This window comes from Nelumbo lutea, chromosome 1 (assembly GCF_056320005.1).
Source record: "Nelumbo lutea isolate HS-2025 chromosome 1, American lotus-T2T, whole genome shotgun sequence".
In the NCBI taxonomy this organism is placed as follows: domain Eukaryota; kingdom Viridiplantae; phylum Streptophyta; class Magnoliopsida; order Proteales; family Nelumbonaceae; genus Nelumbo; species Nelumbo lutea.
In genome coordinates, this window is record NC_142684.1 from 56,896,002 (window position 1) to 56,908,273 (window position 12,272).

The 12,272-nt window shown below is 37.9% G+C and overlaps 1 long non-coding RNA gene across 1 annotated transcript; it reads left to right on the forward strand.

The window, feature by feature from the left end:
• Positions 1-1,016: 1,016 nt before the first annotated feature.
• Positions 1,017-1,734, forward strand: LOC148874682 (uncharacterized). Its single transcript, XR_016100613.1, has 2 exons — positions 1,017-1,095; positions 1,205-1,734. It is a non-coding gene; the product is annotated as an uncharacterized LOC148874682 (long non-coding RNA).
• Positions 1,735-12,272: the final 10,538 nt, after the last annotated feature.

Consider the following 12,272-nt stretch of genomic DNA (forward strand, 5'->3'; position numbering starts at 1 on the left):
AAAATGAGTGGAGTCAAGCATATGGTAACTAGGGATGAAATGATGCAAGTCATGGGTAGCATGACTTTGAGATCATCTCTAGATTATGGATATGGTATGGGCCACATGGCTACTACTCAATCTACTCCTAGATCTAGTTTATCTACTATGAGTTCTTGGCTTTTTAGTGAAGGATATGATGATAGACAAACTTATAATTCATCTTCATACAACACATAAAGTACACAACAATGTGATTCACATAATTATGGATCAAGTTATTAGTCTCAAACTCATTATCAGCAATGCACTTGGGAGCAATATGAATATTTTAGATAAGCATATGTGAATTCTTACCCAACTAAAATGACTTGGAATGAATATTGTTGTTACGTCAAAGATAAGTTTAATGTTGTTATAAGTAACTTTCAACCTGCACATAACTCCCTAAGGTATTGACGGTCGTCACTTTTGATTTTAGGAACTATAATAAATTGTCAAGTCATGACAATTTTTATATTTTTTATTATTTTTGTTTATTTATTATCTAATTTTAATAATGTTTTATTTAGGTAGAGAATAAACTCCATCACTTTGTTACCATTCATTAGTTTAACGAAGGCATGAATCTAATGAAAGTGATCAAGATATGTTTTAACCTCTAACTTCATCATATTGGGATTCACATGTTCAATTTGTAAATTATAATAGATTGAAAATTTGAAGTTGGAATTTGGAAGATTGGAACTGAATTAAGTATTTTATTAGATAGTATGTTTTGTTCTCGTGTATTGATTATAATGTATTTTTTCATAAAAACCACTAAAACATGTTATTTTTATGCATAAATAGCCTATTTATGTCTTATATTTAATGATATTGATGTTTATTTATGATTTATTGAAGTATTTATAGCATTTCCATCTGTATCTTAATTTTTCGTCTGTATCCATGCATATCCTATGTGTATCCTGATACGTCTCTTAAATTTGCCTTTCCAATATGCAAACCATTTCTGATACTTTGAACCTTGATCAGGATATTCATGTTTGGTAAAGGGAACTCATCTTTGGGACAGGCTTTATTCAAATCTCTAAAATCAACACAGCACCTAAGGTAGGGGTGGGTGAAGTTAGTGCGCTAATTTTGTTCTGATAACCAAAAGCTAATTGTGTTGTTAGAGTTTGATTACTAACCTGAGTTGTCCATTTTTTTTTTTAACTAGAACCATGTTATCTAACCACTGTGGATGTGCAACGGGCTTGATGAATCCTACTTTTAGAAGTTGTTCGACCTCTTCCTTGATTTTCATAGCTATTTCCAGATTGAAGATCTAATGTGGTTGTTTCACTGGTTTGAATCTTGGATCTATGCACAAAGAATGTTTGACAAGGGCCAAGTCCAAGCCCAGCATCCAGTCATACGACCAAGCGAAGACATCCTAGAACTCTATGAAAGAAAACACAAATCAGTCTTACTTCTAATAAAAGCCTAACATTTGCAATGAGGAAGGGTTTCTTTTACCTTTCAGAAGGTCAAGTAACTTATGTTTCTCCTCGGATCATAGCTTGGCTGAAATGTATAGCGGTTTTTTCTCTGCTCCTACTGTGGCCATGTTTATTTCTTCTAACAATTCTATCACTGTACCAATGAAATCTTACATATGTTTGGGAGGTGCATGGACCTCATCATCGTACTCTACAGTCTCCTCCTTTTATCCCTATTATTTCGAGTAAATTTTAGTATCTTTGGCTCCGTTATTAATTGTGTGTATTTATTGGGTGTGTTGTACCTTCGATTCTGGTAAGCGTTGTTTAGATGGTTCATTGTCCTTTTGCGATGAGATCATCGTGATGTCTATTTGTAAAGATGATGCGGCGAAATAGTTCTGGTTAAAACATTATTCACAATGAGTGCATGGAGGTATATACATATTGGAGACAGCAATAACCATTTCCATTCAGAGTGCATGCGTACAATGATGGATGTATATGAATATTATATGTGTAGTTCAAGTGATGAGCATGTGGCAAATTTTATTTTAATAAAAATGCATGTATAGTGGTTGACTTGAACTTGATTACCACAGTATAGCAAACTTTTGATGATGTATATATGATAAATATCAAGAATATTGGTTATTTCAATTTTAGCAATGGTAGTATACCCTACAGTGATCGTTTTAGGATATGTAACAAACATTAATCGTAAAGTCATACTTCCAGGATGGCTTTCTTAGTTGTTGGTGCATCACCATCCTCGTATTTCTCTATGATGGTGTAGTAGCTCTTTCCGTTACCACTTGTCACTCTTATGCACCTCGTCCTCTTCTTCCTCTCTAGGGTGATAAGGGGTTCATTCGCAAGGTTTGGCAGTTGCATGCCTTCTACCTTGGCTACCCTCATCTCACCCTCATCGGCCAATTTCGTGTAGTAGATCGCATCTTGTAGATGAGTCTCTAATTTATGAAAAGGGATGCGAGCCGCCAGAATCCTCACCAGACGTCCCCAATGTTTTGCCTTAATTTATTGATGCATGTCGAAAGGACTAAGGCCAACCCATGTATCAATGGATGTCGTAGCATGGCAAGGTACAGTCTTCCCTAAGATCACCCAGAATTCTTAGGTGATGGTGAATGGCCCTATCACAACTAGTAGCTCAATGGATCCTTCCGTGATGGATGCATTACCATTAAAGTCTGTCACTTCCATGGGTAACCCCTTGAATGTCTCCTTCTGGATGCTCATCAACTTCAAGGTGTAGATGGGTATCAGATTCACAAAATTGCCTGGAACGAAGTGCTTTTAACAATGTGAGTCATCCTCTCCACACACTTCCACAACTGGTTGAAAGTCTCAATTTCTACATTTTCTATGCCAATGTTGTAGCTGAACTACATGCCTTGCATGCACTATTTGGTAAAACTCTTCTCAGTGACATGCTTGTCGAAAACCGAGTGGGTCAACTTCTGAAATCTCATCACATAAGCCAGTCTCTGCTCTAGGGTAAACCACTTTGATAGGAACCTCTTTGCCAATTCTGCCCATGAGTCAATGCTACTTGTGATTAGGTTGATGAACCAGGTGCAGGCTGGCCCAATCAAAGATTTGGGGAACTCTCTGACTTTCAGATCTTTGGCGAGAGCAAAAGATCCCAAAACATGCTCAAACTTGTTTACATGCTCTTGCGGGCTTCCCTTCTGCTCGTCGTACTATGGCTACTATTTGGGAGAGACGTAGCCAGTAAGGTAAGGTTTGTAAAGGATTTAGTTAGAGTAGGGCTTTTGTAAGATGAGGGAAGCCTGGGCCCTATTTTGATTTTCCACCATCTGCCCTTGAACGTATTCCTTCAGTTCACCGCGGTTGAGCGGTGCCTCTTTCATCAGGTTGGTCTGAGAAGTAACCCAAGGCTGTTCAATGGTGGATTAGTTGGTTTGTGTAGGTGTAGGGTTGGTCTTGGCAGGTTGCTCAGGCACAATAGATTTTTGATTGGAGGAATGGCAACTGGTCGGGATAGATGCAGGGGGAGCGACTGGGGTGAAAGGGGACTATTCGATCCTGGTCGACTACTGGAGGAGAAGTTGCAAAGTGGCTCTCATCTCTCATCTCCTGTTGTATCTGCTCCATGCGATTGAATCAGGACTCAAACTCATAAACCTTGTTCGAGAGTATTTCGATGTCAAACTACTTGGTCGACTCCATACCAAATTGATCTCCAATATCTGGGTTAATGTCCTCTTGTTTGTTGTTGTGTTCTCCAGGAATGGGAGAAATGTTGATCATGCATGCGGCCATCCTCTGTGATTAGGGAATAACCAGAGATTCTAATGTGAATATGGTGGTTAGGCTATGTACAAGGATCTCCTTGAAGGACAAAGGAAAGCCAAGTGCAAGAGGTAGGTTAAAGGTTAGAGCAATTGAGATGGACCCCTATTTATAGGGAGAGATCCTGAGGTCCCGAAAGGAAGGGGCCAAAAACATTTGATTCCCACTAGGAAAAGGAATCTTGGATTCGGTGTCAGTTGTCAGGGAACACTGCTAGGGTTTCGCCACATGTCTTATGAAATATCTCGGGGATAAATGTTCCTTTCGGTTGAGGATCCTCATAATACACGTGTGCTACTTCCTTTCGTGACCCTTTTAAACTGACATGGCATGGGTAACGTTACTATTTGGCTTATGCATCATTGTTAGGCCCATATGGAGTCACGTTGTGCACGCAATTAATGGCGCACATGCTCCTTTTATTTGCTTTCATTCTGCGATGAGTTTACACTCATCGCAAATCCGTGTAGGTCTAAAGCTCATCGACCTACTTCAGGTCAAGAGTTCATCGCAAATATGTGTCAAGTTATAAACTCATCGCAAGCATATATGTTATACATGTTTAACACCTTTTGTGCTCTGATTATCAAAGTGACCACCATGTACCTACAACTGGACATATATGGCCATATCTTTTTTCTTTGGTTTTAGTCCAAGCATATACCTTTAACTATAGCCCCTAAGTTCTATAATAGTTCATACTAATGGAACCATGTACACCAATAATATTAATCCACATCTCTTCTTGGTTAATCCCCCTTCCCCACCCCAAGAAAAGGGTCACGCATCTTAGAGAAATAATTAATCCACAATTTTCACTAAAGCCTCTTCTATATTTTTTATTAAATCTTCAACTTTATGTTAGGCAGACTAACCGTCTAATTGCAGAGTTTAAAAACCCAAAAGTGCATGCCACCTTAACTTCTCTACACAAACAACACACTGAAACCTATGGTGCTCAGATACAAATGTGGACACAGGAAATAGGTATACAATTCTCCATTTCCAAAAGTTCTAGACACAGAAATGAGTATAGGTATTCCACATTATATGCTTATATATGTTTATATCTAGTTTTTGAAGCTAATTGTCTATAGCACTTATGCCTTGTCATATTTAATTAAATTTCTACCATGTGCATATATTTTTATAGAGGTATCCAACTATCATACACATCAAGATATTTCATTCCATAACAATGTTAGAATCTCAATAAGAAATTTCTAAAACTAATGGGAAAGTAACAATACTAACATAGTAAATCTTAAATGAAACAATATCAGCCTAATTAGACTCCACCTACATACTTCTTATGTTTGTAAATGCAGACTTTTGGACAATCAGCAAAGCAGAGTTAAGCTATCATATTCACTTTGGAGTTCTTTCCCTAATGGCTTTTCTTATTTTCCTTTCTACTATGATTTATCTATTCATCTATGTAGTCCAAATTATCCATTTTAAGTGCTTATTACTCCATCTCACCTGCTAGCAAAGAGGTGTGCCAGCAACCGCTCCATATCTTGAAGTCTAAACATCTCTTTTTGAAAATCAACAGCAGCAGGTAGAACCCCCTGGAAAGGAAAACAAACCTCATTAGCGCAAAATATTAAAAAGATATAACATCCAAGGACACAAGTACAATGCTAAAAAAGCAATCTGCACATAACTTGCAACACAAATTTTTTATATAAGTAAAAAAGAAAATTTCATTAAAAAGGTGTTGCCTTTATTAGATTCAATATAAAAAAGAAAAGTTCTCTCATTGGATGGATAAGATCAACCAGTTTATGTCAAAGAAATGGCTTATCATTTGTACAATAAACTACAACAATATAAAAAAACAAACCTCATTAGTTCAGTTTTAATGTGCAATTGACAGTCCATAAGACTAGAATCATGATTTATTGACTGTGGTAGTGTTTGGTATCATAGTGTTGCATTCCCATTTTGACTCCACCTAAGCACAACATAGGTGATTTGACTTTAACAATCAAACAAAACGTATTTGGTTGTAAGAACCACATTTTGCATCAGACGTCATGCATGGGGCATTGGAGAAAAGGTAAAATAAATTGGTATTTATTGTATCTAGTGGCTAGTCCCACTTTATTTGTCCTGTGTGGTGCCTAACGGAGCCTATATGTTTGAAATTACAACAAAACATTCTGCGATGTATTTTTACGCCAAATGTCTTACATTCCTTATTCCCTATTACCTTCAAAAATCATAATTCAAACTGAATTTTTCTAGCTTGAAATACCATGGTTGATACCAAAAATCATAATTCAAAAATCATCAAGCGTGTCACTCAGATAAACGACAGTTGTTTCTAAACTAAGGGGGTGTTATTTTTTTTGGATTTTGAGAGGGGGGAAAGTTGGTCAATTGGATTTTGGTTCCCATTGACCAAGAATCCCATGTTCTTTTTTCAGATTTATGTGGGGACCAGGGAAAGTTTATTTTCCTAGGGGGAAAGTTGCCAAAACTTGAAAATGCCCTTTTTAATAATGGATTTTTATGGCTAAAATGGTTATTGCCTTATTTACATGAGAAATAAAAGAACATGGGTAAATGCACTTACCCGGGTTAGTGTTTCCCGGGAAAAACTTACCCAGGTAACTGAATTTACCCAAGTAAGTAACTTACCAAAAAGTGAACGGGGCCTAAGTATATAATCAAGAAATAGGTAGGAATCCTTTATTTGAGAAAAGCCCATCCTCATCTTCATGTGTAGCATCAAAACATATAGAAAATGCTGTAAATTTCAACTACTAATGGGTCATTCATAAATCATCATATAAGCCAATGATTAGTCAGGTAAGACCAACCAAACCCCTGCTAAACCTCCCATTACATACAAATTCTACTAATGAAATTTCAATAAACCCTAACTCCTATTTGAAAAGGCCAATTCATGTAACATCCTCGATTAGTGATTCCTATGTGAAGCCCCTACCATGCAAAAACTTCCAATCAATAAATTGCCAACATATGCTCCAACTGCAATTTTATATAAAAATGTTGAATTAATAAAACTAATGATATTGGAACAGAAAATACCCATGAGATGACCAATTGAAGTAAGAAACAAATAAGGCGAGAAAGCGATGTTTGTGAGACTATGTATGATTAATTAGTTAATTCAGTAATATCCATCCAACATACTACAGAGTTACTGAGACTCCAAGAGGTGTGTGGGGGTAGAGTGAAGAAAGCAAGATCTAACCAGTGTAGATCCAATCAAGGTGCAAAATATCGATACACCAATAGGGGCGTATTGGGCAAATCGATACACATTTTCAAGCCTTTTTTTTTGCAACCGGTTTAGAGGAGCCGGTTTAGGTCTCCTCTACTCCCAAAACTGGTTAGACCTACTATACACCCACTCTACGAGTCGATACATGTCGATACTTTGAACCTTGGATCCAATCACCAATGCAAGGGAGCCATTTAGAATCGGTAGGAGCTTTAGTGTTGATAAGAAGTCGAGGCTGTTTACATCTATTGCAAAATGATCTGAATGCATAGTTTCTGTTCTAGCATCCCGCACACTCCCAATCTCCTTCTCTCCCTTCTCCCATTCTTATTTGTGTTTCTGGTCCCTAGTAAATGAAACCAACTGATTGACATAAGAAATGAAAATCCTTTAGGCTGTGTTTGGTTGCAATACAATCGCAAATATGTACACTACATATTTATCCCCTTTTTGGTTCATGAATGTAAACATGGTTCAGATTTAAATCATTTTTATGCTCACCTTGTTTGTTTAAAATCGGTGCTAAGTGTGGGCCCCATCATTAAATGCTCCAATGCCTTTACTTTGTTAAAAGTTGATTATCAAAAGAATACAAAATTGTATCCAAAAATAGGTACAACAATGCTCTCTTTTCAGAGTAAAAAAGTCATAAAATACATTTTTGATCTAATAATCATTACTTTTTTACATGTCAAACAAATGCTTGCAAACGCGAACCGCAAAACATAAATACCCTAGTTCAGCGTTTGTATTGCAAACAAATGAAGCTTTATTAGGGAGTGCGATTGATGTAGAAATAGAGACAATTGGCGACAAGCAGAGAGAAAAGGGGGGAGAGAGAGAGGGTGGGAAGAAGATCAAACCTGAAGAGAAAGAGGCGTGGGGGAGGGAAAGTGGAAAACAACGCTTGCGCCTTTTGCGGTAGTTGCTTGGTCTTTAGCGATAGTTTTAATTGATTGTTGCTAAAGATGAATATTTCTAGAGGCAGCTCGGCCGCTATAAATGTATTTTTTTTTTGTACTATACCTAGGAGGGGTCACTTCACCAAAAGTAAATAGGTTTCACATTATGAATTGTTTTAATTGTTTTCTTTTATGGCAAATGTACCTTGATTCCGAAGGTTCTCGATACCTAGGAGAGGTCACTTTGCCAATAATAAAATGGTCTGTACATGATGGAACAATGCTACATGGGAACTCTCTTTTCCTTTGACTTTCCACTCATCTTAATCTTCCTTCCTCGTCTTTGTCCCTCTCCTAAGCCTTCCCTTCGCAAAAAAAAATCTCTGTGTACTTCTTTTGGTCTTTGTTGTTTGTAGTTTCCTATCTCACAACAAAGAGGGGCAGCAACAAGGACAGAGTAGAGCAAGTAACCGCCATTGGGTAAGATGAGAGTCATCGGGTTCAGGCAACTCAACTAGGACTAGAGTAGGTAGTAGCCAGGACAAAGTAGGTATAGAAACCCAGTTACCCCACTCGAAGAGATCTGGAAGCCTCGAACTAGGTAGCCCTGGTATGGTGGCCACTAATCATGAAACCCTTCGCTCAAACCTAGAGAATCCTCAAGTGTTTTAGGAGGGCCAACAGTGGAGTATCTTTAAGCCCATTAACCCTCTCAACCAGTGGCCAACCTACGTACCCAACCTAGACCCTTACTGAAGGAGATCTAGGCCCTGGAAGCCTCGAACTGGGTAGCCCTGGTATGGTGGCCACTAATCATGAAACCCTTCGCTCAAACCCAGAGAATCCTCAAGCGTTTTAGAAGGGCCACCAGTGGAGTATCTTTAATCCCATTAACCCTCTCAACCAATTGGCCAACCTGCATACCCAACCTAGACCCATGCCGAAGGAGATCCAAGCCCGCATGGAAACACTACCCGGATCCCAAGTTCAAATCTCGGGCATAAAAGACCAAGGAGAGTCCTAGAGGAAGATTTATCTACTCTTCAGATCCTAGGTACTCCCGCTTCCAATAAACTTAGATCCCTCAGTCTGTCTGATGAGAAAATCCCTAATGCCTCCACACGTCTAGAGAATAATGAACAAGAAACTAAGAATGTTGTTGTTAAGTTTGTCATCATGGAAGGTGTGTTCGAGCCCAACACCCAAAGGGATGATGAGGTACACAATTTCTTTACTCCTAATAATTTCTCCATTTTTTCTTGGAACTATAGAGGAATATGTAGGAAAACGTTTAGATTAAATTTTGTTAATCAAGTGAAAAGAACCTCCCCAAACCTAATATTCCCCTCAGAAATAAAATTCCAAACTGAGAAAGCCAAATGGCTTAGCAGGGGGATTAAGCCTCTTTTGGAAAGTGGGTATTAGTGTAGAAATCTTGAAGATGACTAATAGATACATCACTGCTAGTTTGAAATCCTACCCTCTAGAGGTCTCGTGGGTTATATGCTTCCTATGTGGAGAACAACTTAAAGTTGTTTTCTAGTCTACTTTCAAAGATGACCTATCCACCCTTGTTGATGAAACCATTCCTCCAACCATAGTTGGGGACTTCAACATAGACCTAAATTTTGATTGTAATGATGATGATGTAATTAGCAATACCTACATAGGTTCCTCATTAGCTAAGAACTTTGAAAATTTCATAGAGCTCTTTCAACTCCAAGAAATAAACATTGTTGGGGGAACCAAAACTTGGTCAAATGGGCAACTAGGCAGTAGTAGAAGGGAGAAAAAATTGGATAGGCTTTTCACTCCAACTGATTATATAAATCTATTTAATACCTTGGAAGCTCATATCTGTCCTAAATGGGGTTCAGACCACAAGTAAATACAAATGCCCATAAATCCTGATTCAAATAAGAAACCCAAGACTTTCAAATTCTTCAAAGATTGGCTTCTGGAAAATGAATGCAAGAGCATAATTCAGGAGGAGTGGTTACATCAAAAGAAAGCTAAGAATATGGAATAAAAAACATTTTGGTGATGATGTAACGAGAATGATGTAAATAGCCAAAAAATAAGAGATCTCTCTAGGACCAGGGAAAAACTCCTTTTCCAACAAGAATCCTTTTGGAGGCAGAAATCCAGACAACTTTGGCTAAAGGAAGGGAAGTGAAATACAAGTTATTTCCACAAAAGTGGTAAACTTTAGGCATAAGATAAATCATATATCTTGGATCAAGAATAATGAAGGAAATTGGATCTCAGTGCATGAAGTGATAGTCAAAACTTTTGTGGATTTCTTTGAAGCTCAGTTCTAGAGTAGGAGAGAAAGCAACCTCTTAGAAATAGATGGTCTTTTTGATAAAATCAAGGAAGTAGTATTTTCAATAGGTAGCTTGAAAGCTCCAGGACTAGATGGATTTCCAACCATAGTCTATTAGAGGATTTGAAAGACAATGGAGAAGAAAATTCATGACTATGTTTATGAATTTTTCCAAAACAATAAGTTTGTAGACAACATAAATTACACCTTTATAGCTCTCATTCCTAAAACCAAATCCCTGTCTAAAGTCAACCAGTACAGCCTAATTAGCCTATGTAATGTAATCTACAAAATAATTGCAACATTGTTGGCCAACAGAATGAAACCTATGTTTAGAGAATGCATCTCCCCCTACTAGGCCACTTTTGTCAAAGGGCATCTCATCGAAGATAATATCATTCTTTTCAAAGGACATCTCAAAAGCTTATGACTCCCTAGAGTGGGACTACCTTCGGCGGTTCCTTAAGTCTTTGCGTTTTATAGAAAATTGGTGTGATTTAATCAAGGCCTATGTCTCCTCAAGCCATTTCTCTATCCTCATAAATGGCACCTCAGAAGGCTTCTTCTCCCCCATTAGAGGTATTAGGCAAGGAGACCCCCTATCTCCTTATTTGTTTGTCCTTGCCATGGAAGGTCTAACCAGATTAATTCTTAGAGCAAGCGCTAAAGGTAAATTTTTGGGAGTCAAAGTGGGGAAAGATGCCCCGCATCTCACATCTTCTATTTTCTTTTGATGTTCTCCTCTTAGGATGAGCCTCTATGGAAGAAGCAGTAGACTTCAAAGACCTCATAGCCCAATTCTAGGATCAGACCTAGCAGTAAATTGGCAGAAATCGAGAGTGTATTTTAGCAAAAATACCCCTAGTAAGGGTTCTAAAACCCTTATGAGGCAATTAAAAATGGCTTCCCTTAACTCAACCAATAAATATTTGGGAATGCCTATCATTTGGGGAAGCAAAATAAGCCAATCATTTAATTTCTTAGTAGACAAATTCAAGAGTAACCTTGGTAAATGGAAAGCAAATTCTATCTCCTTTGTAGTCACACAAACCTTAATCCAATATGTATTTTATTCAACACCCATCTATGCTATGAATGTCTCAAAACTTCTGTAGAAAACTGCAAATGAGCTAGAAAAATCAATGAGGCAACTCTGGTGGAATGAAAATAAAGATAGAGGCACCTAAGATAAGCGGCCTGGAATAAACTCCATGCTCTAAAAAATAAAGGAGGTCTAGGTCTAGGGAATCTAGCCCTTAGGAACAAAGCTCTCTTAGCTAAGCTGGTCCGACACTTTATCATTAAGCTGAACTCCCTATAGGTTAAGTCCTAAAAGGCAAATATCTCTCTAGAAAAGACTCAATCCCTAGGAAATCTTCTCCCACAGCCTCAAAGGTCTAGAAAAGCATAGTAGAAGCCTTGCAACATCTTGACCCCTCTTTGGGAGTAAAAGTTTGCAGAAAACTCTAATCTTCTGGTTAGGGACCATCAATGGATCCAAGCGAATGGCAATTTTAGTGCTCCTTATGGCCCAAGTCTAAGAGATTGCAAACACCTAAAAAATCAAGGATCTAATAGATCAAGAAAATACATAATGAAATAGAGTTTGCATTCAATTTGTCGTCTCACACATCATTGAGCCCATTTGTAGTACACCCATTTCTGATGACCAGTAGGGTACCTTCTTATGGACTAGAGAAACAAATGGAAGCTTTACAACTAAAAAGTACTATGAAGTCCTTTGGGAAAATGTCAACTCTCCCTACCCTGAACTGGTTTCAAAGTGGCTCAAATTTGTTTAAAAGTTATAAATACCCCTAATTTTCAAGATCTTCCTCTGGAGGCTCCTAAGAAATTTAGGGTCTGTTTGGTTCGAGGGAATAAAACTTTGGAATCATAATCAGAATGGGTCATTCTATTTCTGGATGTTTGGTCGACTGGAATGGGAATGAGTAGGCGGAATGCCATTCCCCCATATGGGGGAA